General features: G+C 39.3%; 1 long non-coding RNA gene across 1 annotated transcript in view; it reads left to right on the forward strand.

Annotated features, from left to right (window-relative positions):
• Positions 1 to 646: 646 nt before the first annotated feature.
• Positions 647 to 15,533, forward strand: part of LOC104964498 (uncharacterized) — a 15,876-nt gene continuing 989 nt past the window's right edge. Inside the window, exons 1-2 of the long non-coding RNA XR_800424.1 lie at positions 647 to 923; positions 1,005 to 1,084. This is a non-coding gene — a long non-coding RNA (uncharacterized lncRNA). The remainder of the gene's footprint in view (positions 924 to 1,004; positions 1,085 to 15,533) is intronic.

Raw genomic sequence — 15,533 nt, forward strand, 5'->3', positions numbered from 1 at the left:
AAGAAGCTATATCCATGTTGGATAGAATATCCAATTTAAATAAAAAAATAACCTTAAGGGACAACTTGAATGCTTTTTTTTCTCTTAATGCATTGCATAAAGATCGGATCGGGAAAAATCCGGCAAATCGTGAAAATCAAATGATCGGAATCGGATCGGGAGCAAAAAAAGGTGATCGGGACATCCCTAATATATATACACACAGTTTATTAACCTCACTGTGGCCTCCCAGTGAAATAATTCAGGACATGGTATAGAATTCCTCAAGATTACTCCAAAAGAAACCAATTGAAAATGCAATGTTTTTAAAAGCAGTATCATTGTCCAGAAATGCTTTAATGCATTCAACGTAACATTTGGAATTGACATCAAGCAGTTTTTTGTGGCTTGGGCTGTGATGAATAACAACACATTCCTCTAATGCCAGTGATAAGCTTTTGTTTTTAATTGTTTGAATATTTGCTTTGATCCAATGATGTCTCTAAGATTTGGTCTTGATGTTGCAGCCTCTGAAACACCTCCTCCCGTCAAGGCCACACAAGAAAAGTGTTTTTAAAGCGCGACAGTGAGAGAAACCACACCAATGAGAAGGAGGACTTCACCGGAGTGTGTTAATTTGTATTTGGAGTTGTGATTTCTAAGGGGAGGGCTGAATTAGAAAAGCGGTGGTCCACAGAGAGACACGCGGAGTCGGATTTCAGTTTTGCGAGGGCCCCTTGAGTCCGAATCACTGAAGCTGCCTTTGTTTGACTGTGAACCAGAAAGAGAGAGAGAGAGGAGGAGGAGGAGGAGGAGAGTGTGAGGCTTTTAGTTTGGAGTGAGTGAGTGGGGCAGGCAGAGTGAGCTCCATCTCTCTCTCTTACACATGAACAGGACAACTTTAGTTTGGATCTAAGCTTACCGTCACTGAAGATGACTTCACGGTAAATGAAAGGCACTTTGTTCCCAATCAAAAAGTAGTTTTAAGTCAGTTTCCTAACTCTTTTTTTTGTTTTTCTTTACAGCATTCCTCCCTGGTTCTTTGGAATATTTCTGCTAGTGCTCCGGTTCTGCAGCCATCGCTCCTCCGCTCAGCTGTTGGAAGGTATGTGCTCTCTGCGTTTGTCTCTTATTGCTGGATCATGTGTTTCTTCTTCTGCTGTTGGAGAACTTTCTGCTGGCTCAGGAGTTTGACTGCCGAATATGAATGAATGGTGAAACTGTTTCGCTCTGCTCCTGGAAACTAAATGTGTTGCACAGGATGATATTTTGAGAAAGATGCTTTCATTACGGAAAGACTGGTGTGCTTTTACAGGAGGATCGTAACTCAATGAATGTTCAGTTACTTTTCAATGTATTTAGAGGAATGTTTAAGTAGGGTTGTTCTTGCTTACGATTGATTGAGAAAGGCAAACCAAGTGCTCTATTTACTCATTATTTAGTAGCAGAAAGTAGACACACATTTAGTCCCTATGGTGTGATATTGAAACAATAACATTTGGACGTTTCGACTCTCAACTGACATAATAAGTAAAGTGGCAACATACTCCAGACCATGGGAAAGTCTTAAGGGGTTTTAAGTCTGTATTTTGAGGGTATGGATGCATTAAACCCCCATTTGATAAGATCAGTTGGTCCCATGGGATGCTTAATGTCGGATTGGTCTAGGTCCAAAGCCTCTGTTTATACTGGGAGTATAACACTGAAACATGGCAACCCCCAAACTTTTCAAATTGTTGGAAGCCATTGTTTTTAGATGATCTTGATGACCTTTTAAAACCCATGAGAAAGATACCTGCCGGCCTCTGTGCTCTATGATGTTTTCAATTATATCTTGACTGATGTGTTTCTCAGAGTCCCTGCGGAGCTTTGCAGTCTGTTTGCACAGCTTAAATCTAGATTTTCTCCATGATGAATGGATCAATCAGGATTCTTCAACATGGTCCCAATTAGAGCAAAAATGAACTTCTCTTTTCCATTGCAATTGGAAACAGACAAAACCTCACAACGTGCACGCTGACAGACAAGGCAATCGGTAGCACCGCACAATTAAGGTAGTAAAGATTGATGTCATGCTACTGAGTGTGTTGGAAAGTGCTTGTCTGAGAAGAAGTTCATGTCAATTAAGTCATAGCGTCATTTTCATTAGTTTTCATGCTGGCCTTCAGACAAGTCTAATATGCATCACTGCTTTCGTCAGTGTGCTGGAATCCAGTTTGGCATTTGCAACTCTATGTGTGTGTGTCTGTGTGTGTATGTATATGTGTGTGGGTGTGTGTGTATGTGTGTATATCTTGACCTGATCACCACAAGGAGCTCCATGTCACAAAAGCAGCATTGTGTGGGCCCGGTGGAATAATTGCTGGGTCTCTTTAGCTAATGTGGCCCCGTGGAGCTTAATTGTGAGAGTCTGACATCTTGAATTAAACACTACTTTGGCTCAGAATGTGAAACCGCTTAGCTATAAAACCCTGTCCCCAATTATGATACCGAGGGAAATATGATCTTGTAGGAATGATTTTTTTACTCAAAAGTGGTTGAAGAAGTAAATGCTTGCAGAACAGCACAACTTGATGATGGATGTGTGTGAGGAGGTGGAGCTCAGTTCATGTAGTCTGACTGAAGAAATGTTTTTAAGGGTGATTTTACGGTCCAGTTTTCTCCACCGTTGATCCTGCAGAGGCTGCTTGTGCTTTTGCCATGTTCATAATCCTCTGCCATGAATGATTCACTTTTTCAAGAGGAGGGGAAAAAGAGTGTGTGTTTGCATGCATGCTGGGTTACTTGCCAAAGAGAGAGAGAGTAAGAGAGCACCAGGGACAAATATTTCCAGCTGTAAATATTCTTGAAAACAGAGCTGTCGCCGTGGCAACATTCACATTTCTGTGCGCAATTGTTGAAATATAGCGGATATAATCCTTTCCCTTTGTGGGAAATAGTGTATTCAGCCACTTTCAGCTGTGTGTGTGTGTGTGTGTGTGTGTGTGTGTGTGTGTGTGTGTGTGTGTGTGTGTGTGTGTGCGTCATCAGAACTAAGAGCTGCCAAAACACAATTGTGTGAATGATAATGAGAGAAAGAAAGTATACATAGGCAGAATGAGTGATGGATATACGTATCAATAGATCTGTAAATAAGGGCTAAGTAAGTTGTGTGTGGTGTGTGTGTGTGTGTGTGTGTGTGTGTGTGTGTGTGTGTGTGGGTGTGTGTGTGTGTGTGTGTGTGTGTGTGTGCTGTGCGTCATCAGACAAGAGCTGCCCAAACACATTGTGTGAATGATAATGAGAGAAACGAAGTATCATAGGCAGAATGAGTGTGGATATACGTATCAATAGATCTGTAAATAAGGCTAAGTAAACCAGAACAATACATAAAAAGTAAGTAAATTAATCAAGAATAAGAGTTTACAGTTGAATATATTTCAGTAGATGTTAAAAAACAACAACAACAACAACTTAATAAATTGCATTTAACCCTCTTGTGCTTTGAAGGCATCATAATCTTCGCTTTTGTTTTTCATTAACTAATATTACGGAAGAATCATAAAAGCATACTCTGGGTAGTAGCTGCTTTTAATTTTTGCTAACGAGCAGCATGTTGAAAGCAGAATTCAATAAAACCTCTTTAGCCTGACATGCTAACTGTGCACACACATGTATACACACGTATACTGTATACCACACACACCAAACAAAGACGCACATCTGCTGTACACATGGTAATTATTCACAAATGATAATGGTTTTAAGGATGTTGATGGGACAGCGGGACACAGCGGGCTATTAGGGATAATGAGTGTGATGATGTGGCGGCTGATGTGAGTCTCAGAGAATGTGGTGATTGGGAGGATAATCATGATGACGAGGAGAATGAGGAAGACGATTGTGATGATGTCCTTGGAGATCACTGAAGAGAATGAAGGGTGTTGCTAGACAAGTAATCACACAGTAAAAAGGGTGAACTTTGACTTAAAAGTGATTCAAGATGGATCATTGAAAATTGACTTCCAAATTGAAATCGATAATAAAAATGACTCGGGTAGTATGTTACTGGAAAACCAAATTTGGTCTACCTTCAAAGGACTCATTATTTTCCTGTTTTCTCAGTTGTTTATTCAGGGAAGGTCAACTGAGTGCGTTTGCTCTTTTTATAACTTCCCCTCCCCCACCTCAAGTTTCTCTGCTTTTTTCCTTCTCGACTTGCAAGCAGGATCAACGTTTGACTTCCACAACGTTTACTTCAATATTAGTCCTAAATCAACTAAGAAATGAAGCACAGGTCAATATGGGGAGAATTTGACATAAGCATAGATGACAGTTGACAGAAAGAAAGAACGAGACAGTAAAACACAATAGGAATGTTGAGATGGTCAGGAGCTCTTCATGAAACTTGGCTTTCTACACCGATATCTTTGTTTTCTTTTTAACCCAAAATCCATCTGATGTAGGTAGCTTAACACTTCAGCTCTTCTTTCAGATTGTCAGCAGAATAAAGATGACCCTGAGTATAAGAAGTAATGTGTAAAACTAGAGATGTCCCGATCCGATCACGTGATCGGGGATCGGAGCCGATCACGTGATTTTCAAAAGATCGGAATCGGGAGAAAAAAATCGGGGATCGGGATTTATTTATTTTTTATTTTTTTTAAATACTTTTTTTTATTTTTTTTATTCAATGTTACAAAACAAATATGACCATGTTCAAGTCTTAAAGTCATCCTGAGGCTTAGTTTTTTGGTTCAAAATTACACACATCATGTAATGTTTGCTTCTTTGTGGGCTTGTTTTCATAGACCCTGGTTGCGTTATGTCTTCAAATCTGGCAACAGAGTGGGCGCAGTGTCTAATTGTATCAGTAAGCTAACGAGTACTGAAAGCTTTATTTTGTTTTGATCCAATGCTGCACAACTGAACTGATCCAATGCTGCTGTGAAAGAAAGAAGCTATATCCATGTTGGATAGAATATCCAATTTAAATAAAAAAATAACCTTAAGGGACAACTTGAATGCTTTTTTTCTTTTTTTTCTCTTAATGCATTGCATAAAGATCGGATCGGGAAAAATCGGTATCGGCAAATTGTCAAAATCAAATGATCGGAATCGGATCGGGAGCAAAAAAAGGTGATCGGGACATCCCTATGTAAAACCTTTCATTTGTCCTCAATTCCTGACTTAACCAGACTGGCTTGGCTTTAGTTGGATGTAGTTCATCGGGACAGCATGTAAGGTTTTGATTAAAAGTTACATTTTGACTGTAAGATTCTCCAACAATGATTTCATGAATGAGCAAGAAAAACATTGGAGACTTTTAAAGTGTGTGGCGTTTTCCTATAAACTAATGTCCGGTTTGTTTCCATCCAGCGCATGATGTAACGCACTAGTGAGTCACCTTATACCCAGTGTAGGAACGATTTTTTTATTTTTGCTTGGCACACATGATACTCAGCAGGAAACAGTCACAACACTGAGCACCAAAGCTGTCACCAATTTAAAAACAACCAAAGGACATCATGATAACTCGCTTAACATTGGACTGAAAGTGGCCAGATGTTTCTCTGCCCGTGCAGATGTGTTTATACCATTGACTGTATGATTTATACTCTGCATGTCAATGTGCAAGTGGGCTGTATTATGATGTAATGGTTTAAATAATGTGTAAATCCAAGACTCTTAGCAGATGCTCACATTAAAAGTGAACTGTAGGATAGAATGCCATAACACAAAATCTATGTTCTCATTTTTGACTATTAAGCTGATGCTTTCATCACGTACAGTGATCGAACATTTCCTGTGTTTGGCTCAAGAATAATGTGGGTACATATTGAAGGTGAATGAACAGATGGGCTACTTCAAAATTCCCTAACTGACGATATAGCTTTAACTAAAACAATATACAACTTTTCCGTGACGTCACGATATCCCTTAGGATTTAGGTTTGATTTTTAGCATATTACTTTTTGTACATATGCCCTGACAATGAGTTGAAGCATAGAGAAAGCAAGATGAATGGATTAGCATGTTTGGGGGTTCAGACTTTCCTTTTACAAAATAAAGAACAGTCTCTCTTGACAATTTAAATCAGGGTAGAAAAGCCAGGATCTTAGTTAAGCGTAAAACCTTCCTTTTTTAACGGAAAAGTAAACTAAGAGATGTCCAAAGTGAAAGCCCTGATGTCTTTGGATTAGGGCCATTTTTAACCTGAAACATTCAAAACCATGATTGGCAGAAAATGTAAACAGATTTATAAATGATCTTCTTTTTCTGCTTTATATTAGTTTGTCTTTAACTGTATTTAAACTTGTTTGTTGCTTCTTGGTAGAGTAACACTAGCTCGTCATGGCGCTGTTTTATTTGTCAGCAAGTCTAAACTGATTCCAGATGTGCTGCAGGTTGTTTGTGTTATATAATATCTGCATCCCAGACTGTTCCTGTTTACTTCCACTAACTTATAAATATCGTCCAATTTAACATCTGTTCTCTTTGGCTCCTGATTCATTTCTTTCACTTATAATTAATGCAGTTTGTTGTTGTTTGTGACTTCTTCTTAGTGAGACATAATGTTGTGGAACTTGATTTGCGTTACAATGTAAAAGCACTAAAATATTGCTGTCAGCTTTGATCAGTGAGTCCGCTCACTGAACACTTTAAACGCTGCTCTAGAGTTTCTGGGTCTCAATGTTTTATATCTGCAGATAATCTAAAACAAACCCTCAAATAAAAACATGTGCGTTATCCTGGAGGGTAAACAGGAATTGCTAAATTTACCCTGAACAAAACAAGCCACTATTTTGAGTCCTGGACACAGAGTTGGAGGAGATTAATACGTTTCTTCAAAGCCTGACACCAGAGAACAAAAACAGGAAGTACAAAGTGTAGGATGCACAGGGCGGGGAAGAGTTTCTGTGTGACGCCAAATGTCACTTTGACCCCCGTCCTTTGTACCCTTATAGTATATTGCTGTCTATTCTATTTTAGCAAAACATTAAGTGGATTTGTAATAATTTATGAATAGATGACAGAAAAGATTCACCATAGTTTTTCCAAAAAGAGAATTCCTGCATCATCAACATCTCTTGAAATAACATATCTTATCTAAACGTCAATTACTTTGACCTTATCCTGACATCAGTCACCCCTCATTGAAATCAAAGCGTTGGCCATCAAAGAGCTTTTCCCTGAATGTCCTGAACGCCACGTTTGATGTGGATGACTTTTCTCTTTCCATGGCCTTCAAAATAATGTTTGAAGGAAGAGCACTCTGCCTCCTTTCTGCTGCTGTTTTGAGCTATGCTGTCTTTCCATGGAACGTCTAGCAGAGGGCTATATGATTCTATGTTTCCTGTAAATACAGAGAGCTACCGAGGGGATTTGTCATGGATATTTATTACCGTTTACTGTAGCCAACAACACTGAATGTGTGTTATGCCACCCAAATACCAAAGTTGGTTGACCAGGACTCCTCCACCATTCATTACACTCAGCGGAGACATCTTTATATGATTATGTATCTGCATGGGTTTGTTTATCTGTCATTTCGTTTTTTCTTCTTCTGTGTTGCCTTTCATACATGGACTGATTATAAAATAATGGGCTTGATGCTTTTAAAGATCCCCCCCCATCTTCTTTTTGAATTGTCAAGTGCTCATGCAGTAAATACAGAACTGAAGGGAACAAACCCCATGTCTTAATTCTTCCAACACGTTTTTTTTTAACAACGTTAAGCATCCACACAGGCCGTAGGTCAACTCTGCTGCAGATGGTGTAATTGGTGCATTTACACAGCAAATCTTCGAGGAGCAGGCTTGTTTTTTAAGAATGGCAAATAGTTGTAATACATTCCCCAGACCAGCAAGAAAAAGTGTAATTGAAACACTTTCTATCCCCAGAACACCCACTGAGCAGGGCTACCAGTTTCTCATATAAAGCTGTTTAATGGCCTATCATACACTGTGCCCATTGACGTTTTGAGAGAGTGTGACGCAGGATGAATAGAAAATCCCTCTCTGTAGCTGAGTGTTGGAACATTACAGCACATAAACATGGTTACAGCTGTAAAGGGCATGTCACAGTGCATCCTGTGTACTATGAGGACATTTGACTGGATAAAATGATATAACATATGAACTTTCCTGCATTCCTTTGGGTAATACCGCCAAGTTGTCGTCAGATGGGATTACAAGTGCATCAAAACGGCAATTTACTGTAATTTAAAGTGGAATGAATTAGTGTGTTTGTTTTTCTGGGAGTGGCCCGGTTTCCTGGGTTCTGCACCACAGAAGCTCGATGGGTGAAAACATGGAGTTTTGAACAGTCTGGAAAGTGTCCGTCAGGTCGGGAAGACGGGTTAGAAACAAGCAGGTGTCTGTTAGGGAGGGTGGAGTGCAGGGCCGCTGTGTGTGGCACTCAAATGTTAATGCATTTCAAAAAGAGTGTTCATCGTATAATTAATATAAAGGAGTTGCACATAGTTTGTGTTGCCATGGAATAGCGCTCCTCTAATGAAAGCTTACATTTTCACTCTACTACCTTTGCCCACTATTATTGACCTCTGGTTGTTTGATCAGTGTGTTGCATCTAACCAGGAAGTTAGTGTCAAAGATAAAGGAAGTGTTTCCCCAACCTTGACCCCGTAAAAGGCTCTGGTTTTGTCCCGTGTCCATCTGATTGATGACTTCTGGTCATCGGCAAACAAAAGAGTATACTTCAAAGACAGTGTCGTGTGCAAACGTTGCACCACAGACTCACTTTTGAAGTTACCTTTATTTCTTGTTTCCATACAACCTGAAATACAGGAAATGGCACGTAAGAAAAAACATGGTTGCTATTATTTTTTTATGTACCCTTTATATTTTGCATCTCTAAGTGTATAAAGGGGTAGAGCAGTACCAAAAGTGACAGAAAGATTCCCGGAAAAGCACCTGTAGATTGATTCCCAGTGGGAGGTGGGATTAGTGTTGGTGTTGTTTGTGGTTTTTGTGGCGTTTGTGTGTGTGTGTCCCTGTTTGTGTGTGTGTCCCTGTTTGTGTGTGTGTCCCTGTTTGTGTGTGCGCTCAGCTGGTCTGCAGCTGCGTTGTTTTTGAACACACTGTCAACCCACTTCCTGAAAATCCCACCATGGTCTCAGTCAATATCAACAAACATCTGCATTTTACCATTCTCTCGTTTCTGTTTGATAACCGTATTTTTCGTTACCCTTCTTCATGTGTCACTGCCTGAATTGATGTATGTGCTGTTGATCTGATCTTATTGTGTCAGTAATGACCTGTCTCGCTGTCGTTTATATACTTCCATTACTTCAAAACCACCTTTCCACCAACACATAAAGAAATCCCTCAGTGGTGGAAAACATTAGATAAGACTGTGTTACTGATACTACAGATTACCACGCTGCTTTTTTAAAAGTTGTATTTATATCTTTAATTCTGTAAGACTTTTACAAATAGAGGTGCAAACATGAAAAATATTTTGTGATTTTCTTTAGTAGTAGGGCATCTAATTCGAATTACACACTCTTCCCGGCAATGTGGAGGGTTACCATTTGTTGGATTTTTTCGTAACATTTTTCGTACAAATTTCTGGAGAAAATTACAGCAATTTGGGATTTTGCAGCAACACATTGCATTCAAACATAGATTTGACGTTAGTTTGCAAGCTTATTATATGGATTCAAGAAGGCTGCAAAAATAAGCTCAACTGTTTGTCTCGTAAATGAAGTGAACAATCTAGTGACGGTTTCCTAACTTTGTTAAACTCTGAATCGGTGGATTGAGTCGATGGATGAGTTTAATATGGCTCTGGTTAATATGTGTTGGAATAGGGATTAGTTCTGACGTAATGACGTGTCCTGAGCTGTTGAGGTCTCAATTATACTTGTCCAATGTTTGGAATAAAAAGACTCTTTAAAATGGACACATGTTGTCCCGAAGGGATCCTAAATATCCATCCTTCAGCTTCAATGTTTATGAGAGGAAGTGTTTTGGGTGTTTTTCATTTCCCCGCTCTTTTTCATCACTGTCAAAGTTGGACCTCAGCCTGAGATGAATCTGAAAGACTCTAATGAGCAAAAGTGGCCAGAGATGTGATTTTGATTATATCCCACTTTGTAAACAAAGTGTGATTTAAAACAGAAATCTCAGATTGGTGTGTCTTCTCATTGCAGACTGTAATATGTTGATGATAGAGATGTTGGTCCAGTTTTGTTGCACCCTTACTTTATTAAAAAATGGAAAGTTTCACATTTGTTCACATTTGTTTAAATGAGAACCAGGCTTGTATCTATATATATATATCTTAAAAATGTGTTTATTTTGTGGTTTTATTCCCACAGACTTTGGTTTCTTAATATTGAAATTGACAAATAATGTGGAAGAGATTGTATCAGGCTGGTTTTGTTTTCTCAAACAATGGGTAAACAGAGCAAGTATAAATCTGAGTAGCTGTGCCTGTTTCATGCTTTTTCATCATGCCTTTAAATAAGTCCTTCAAATGTTATTTTATGTGAGTGAGTAAGAGCTCTTCTTCTTCTACTTCTTCTTTAGTACTTGGTTGAACGATGCTGTCGTCAGTCCATCCATCAGACCCTGAAGCTTTTAGAAGCCCCTTTTGAAAAGAGTAGAAAGAAAAACAGATCCTTTTTCCAAAAAGCTTTCAAATGTGAGAGTTCGTTCAACCCCTATTCAGCCTCTGCAAACAGCACTGATGTTTTTATTGCACTTTACCGGGCTGCTCTTCATGTGCACACTTTGGTCAGGCTTTTAGATGTACTAGACTCAAAACTAAGATTCATTTGGATCAGGATGAAGTCATCCAAATCGAGTCAGATGGACGAAGACCACCCTATGTGCTTTTTTAATGGCCTCTTTTATCAAAGTGTAGAGACAAACCAATGTGTTTCCAACCTCCCAATGAAACAAGAGCTTAGTTCTTATTTAGTCAATGCTTTCCAAAAAATGCGTTTATCTTTCTGTTGCAGCGGCTTATTTCCAGCACCCCAGAGTCATTGTCACTCTTATCGGACAGTGGCATTTTAGGAACTGACATAATCAGCAGAATGTAGCTGTTTATTTACCATAAGTGGTCCTGGTTTCAAGTAATTTGCCTTCCCAAAATCTGCTAATAACTACTACTTCCCTCGTGGTTCTGTCGTACCAATAAAACGTGATTGAAACTTGGCAGTGTAGTCGAGCTGTAGGCTGTGGTTTTAATGGAAATCATGTTGGTTAGAAGCTTGTATCTGGCAAACAGACACATGAATTGAACTGCTATGAAACGCTGGTAGAATTGACCGTGGTTTATCTGGTGGGCGCAGAGTTTTCTCTGGTAGGGAGACAGTTGTAAACTAGTCAACTCCAATATGCTTTATTCTTTAATCCATTACAGATTTACAATTTCGTTTTTGGCACCCTATATATTTATAATCTGATGCTCTAATACATAACAAAGGCCTCTTCCATCGATGCATGTATGTAATCCTGCCAAAAGACTTCTGGCGCTGCATTGTGTTTTTCAAGCAGTCCTTGTATGTATGGTCTACTCTACGATACATTTAGATACAAATACACACTTTTCCAAAGCCTCTGTGCTTACAAACGACCTTCTAAACGAGCTTGCAGTTTTGTCTCATTGCATTTGAACCCTGGCATCCTCAGCAAAGTTTCACAGCTTATTCAAACCTGGCAACCCGGCCTAAAGGAAGAGCATCAATTTGATGAGATTTAGTTTTTGCCTGAGGAGATTTTCTGTGTTCTGCAGGAAACCCTGGATTTGATAACTCTCCACTGGCAGCAGATATGAAATATAAACTCTGGTTCAATTTCCTCTCCACAAATAACACACACTGGACAATCGCTTTTGAAACATGAATAACCTTCTACTGATTGTGAACGCAATATTAAATAGGCCTGATTTTGCAAGTATTTTAGATGTTAAATCAGAAGCATTTATACTTAACACTCAAGCTGATATATTTCGAGACTGTAATCATTGCAGCAATTTAAGACACTTTGTATTAGTAAGAGCTACTGAGAGGGAGCAGTTTTATCTCGGTGGTTGCTGGGGATTTGAGGTTTAAAGATAGGATAGTTTATAGATTTGTAAGATTGACTGTAAATGCAGGATGCAGCCAAATGTTTGCACATAAAACTAGCAGGCTGTATTATTCATTTGACCAGACATTGCATGTACTTTAGTGGTAAACTCAGCAGCGTTGATCTCACTCCCACAGAAGACGTTTTTGATGGCAAGCTTTTAAAACAGCTCACCCCTGCTCTGATATGAAGTCCGCTGAGGGCTTCAAGACCTTCAGTAAAGTTTCCAACAGATGATGCAATGTAGACGTAATGGTCTGGAACATGAAGAGGGGGACAGGCTGTAATACGGTTATTACTATTATTACAGCCTTGGATTGTCTTAACCCTGGAGCTCTGAAGTGAACATGTTTTCTGTCAGGATTATGACCGAGGTCTTCACTCATTTATCATGGGAAACTGTGGTTTCAGAAACATGCTTCTTATATGTTCGTTGAGCAGCAACCGTCAACTATAACTGAAGAAGTTAAGAAGATGTTAATTGTATGCAACTCAAATGTTCACTCAATTCAACTGAACTCTCAGCATCTTGAGTATTTCTTAACGTTAAGGACATCCCCAAATATCCCAGGTGTTTTGGTTTTTACTGCATNAGAAGCAACACATACATGATGTTGTGTAATTTGAAACCAAAACTAAGGCCTCAGGATGACTTTAAGACTTGAACATGGTCATTTTTGTTTTGTAACATTGAATACAAAATTTAAATAAAAGTATTTATAAAAAAAAAAAAATTAAAAAAAAAATCCTGATCCCCGATTTTTTTCCTCCCGATTCCGATCTTTTGCAAACGGTTTTAATTGAAGCAGAAATGGTTAACGACAAAACAAACAAAACCTCTGCGTCCTCTAACATCTCCAAAGCTAAAGCGCTAGCTGATGTCATAATGAATCAAATGAGAGAGATTGATTAAGGACATCCTGATTATCAGATCTGTATGTTTAGGGAATGGGATCATGCTGTTCTCTATCCCCCGGATGAGGAAATGAGCTGCAGGTCAGATGTTTAGCATCAAAGAGGCTGTCAGGCTGCCAGCAGGTACTTACTGGAGCTTTTTACGGATGCTAACAGCTAGGTGCGACCTCCTCCTCATAGGATGACGGAGGCCAGCGTCTAAATCTGGAAAGCTTTACACTCATGAAACAAATCACACACTCATACACACATGCGCCTGCAGGCTTAAATCTTTAGACGGGCTTTAAGGTGGAATCGTAACATTTTCCTTTGGATTGGGTTACCTTAACGATCGAAGTAAATCAAGCTGCTCATTTGGGAAACACTATTTATCATCACAGAGAAGAAAGAGGCTGAGGGTGTTTCCCAAGGCGAAGAATTACAGTTTAATTTCATGCACATGTAGAAGTTATAGACCAGTTTGTCGGAGTTGGAACCAATACAAACGGGCATGCACCATCAATAGCCATCTTTCTTTTGGTATTGGCTTTTTACTAAGTAACTGATACTGTAGTTTCATGTCCAATACTTTTGCTATGGCACCCATGCTGTCATTTAGCATTGACTTTCTTGCTTGATAGGCCTCAGCACTCGAAGCTGTTGGTTCTGTAGTCAAACATTTCAATACAATTCGCCATTAGAATGAGAAAGGAGGTGAATCCCAGTCTGCCTTATCATCTGCCTTTTCTCTACAACATCAAATAAAGTGGAGACATCTCTGGAAAGGCAGACCTCGCTGGCTTCTTTCCAAGTCTGACACTCACTCTGAACTGTATACCCAACACGATGAAGTGTGCCTGTAATAACAAAATATTATAGCTTTTACTCCATTTGTTTCACATTTGCTGTAAAAATGTCAAACGGCCGAAGTGAAGAGAACTCCGAGCGTCTCTGATACACGCGTTAACGATGTTCTCTGTGGAGAAACAGTCTGAATAATGCAGATACAATCATGTTTGAAGCTACTAACCTTGACGTCAAAAACAGTGCTGGTGTTTCCATCACGCGGCGCAGCAGATGGAGCAGAGACCTTGGCTATTTTTACGTGTGTTTTACAAACCAAAAACCTTTATTTCACCTCTTCGAATTGACGTTTGAATGTGGTAGAAGTTAAAGCAAAGATGAACATGTGGTTTAGTCATCCGTTCCAAATCTTTTACAAGGTGAGTAAAAGCTGGCAGATCGAAGTGTTTACCCATGCCGAGTGTTTCTAAATGCCTTTAATAAGGGTTGTTAATATTTTACCACCTCTCTTTCGTGCATATCTCTGTAATTGAGTCTTTGTTTCTATTGATTTGCACCCACAGTGCTTTCTCTTTTCTCTCCTTCTACCTTCACCCTTGCTTGTCAAATTCAGGCCAAGTTCAACTCACACACTAAGCACAGTCTGAATCCTGCAGATTTTACATTTGCATCCTTTCTCATAACCCCAGACGACTAAAAAAAATCACCCCATGTCCAACTCCTCTGACAAGAAATATTCAGCAACTCAGTAAATGGCATATTCAATAAATGTCATTCTTCTTCCATATGAGGATTCCTAAGAAAAGCCTTCATTTTGACCACAATACTTAAAGAGAAAAGAGGAATTTGAAGTTGAAGAAGACAAGCCAACAAGCTTGACCTGGCTTTGTCCTGACTCTGATGCTAACAGCTGCTGAGTGTTCCCAGTTGGTGTACAACACCGGGGTCAAGGATCAGGGTCATTGATTTCGACCTAATTCTAGAACTAATTAATGCATGTAAAGACAGCTGGTATGCAAGAGGACTTTTCCATGATTTGCTCAGAGGTTTGATGGAGCATTGCGTTTTACAGTTGTAATCCGCACCATTCTGGCAGTACATTTGGGGGAAAGGAGTAATTGCTACAGGGTTTTTTCACCGTACTCCTCAGGAGATCACTTGGCAGTCGAGTAGCATAAAAGCAACAGTATACTATCAGACTTAAATGCTCCATCTGGGAAGCAGCTTGTAGCTTTTCCTTTATTTATTCCAAGAAATGTTTGCCCTCGGTTCTTGAAATGCAAAGTAGGTCTTTGGCCCCAAGATGTTTTTTTCCTGGAAAACCCACCTGTGTTTACCACCAGCAAATATTTGTGAAGTAGCCATAAACTGACTTTTTGTGCACCCTTAGAACATTTTATTGTGGAGAAGTTTAACCAATATATGGGCTAGCACACTATATACCATTCAGTCATTTAAGGGTGCTAGCTTTGTTGAAACTGAAGCAATAACCAAATTGAAGTATTCAGTTTGGTAGAGATCTCTTTTAAGAATGCTCAATGAAAATAGTGCATATATTTCTGCAGTATAAACATCATTTTGAACTTGAACGAGCACTGTATAATCTTAAGTCATTTATCATACTCTCATCTGGGTCAGACTCTTTAAACAGTGACCGTCAACCGGCGCCGTGAAAGTGTCCGCACTTTACTCAATGAAAGCATAAACTGGCCGAGGGCCCTCTGCTGTGACTGTTGTGAATAACTCCCACTGCAGAGCTAAAGCAGATGGTAT

The sequence above is a fragment of the Notothenia coriiceps genome, unplaced genomic scaffold (assembly GCF_000735185.1).
Source record: "Notothenia coriiceps isolate Sejong01 unplaced genomic scaffold, NC01 NC01_scaffold00037244, whole genome shotgun sequence".
Taxonomy (NCBI): Eukaryota; Metazoa; Chordata; class Actinopteri; order Perciformes; family Nototheniidae; genus Notothenia; species Notothenia coriiceps.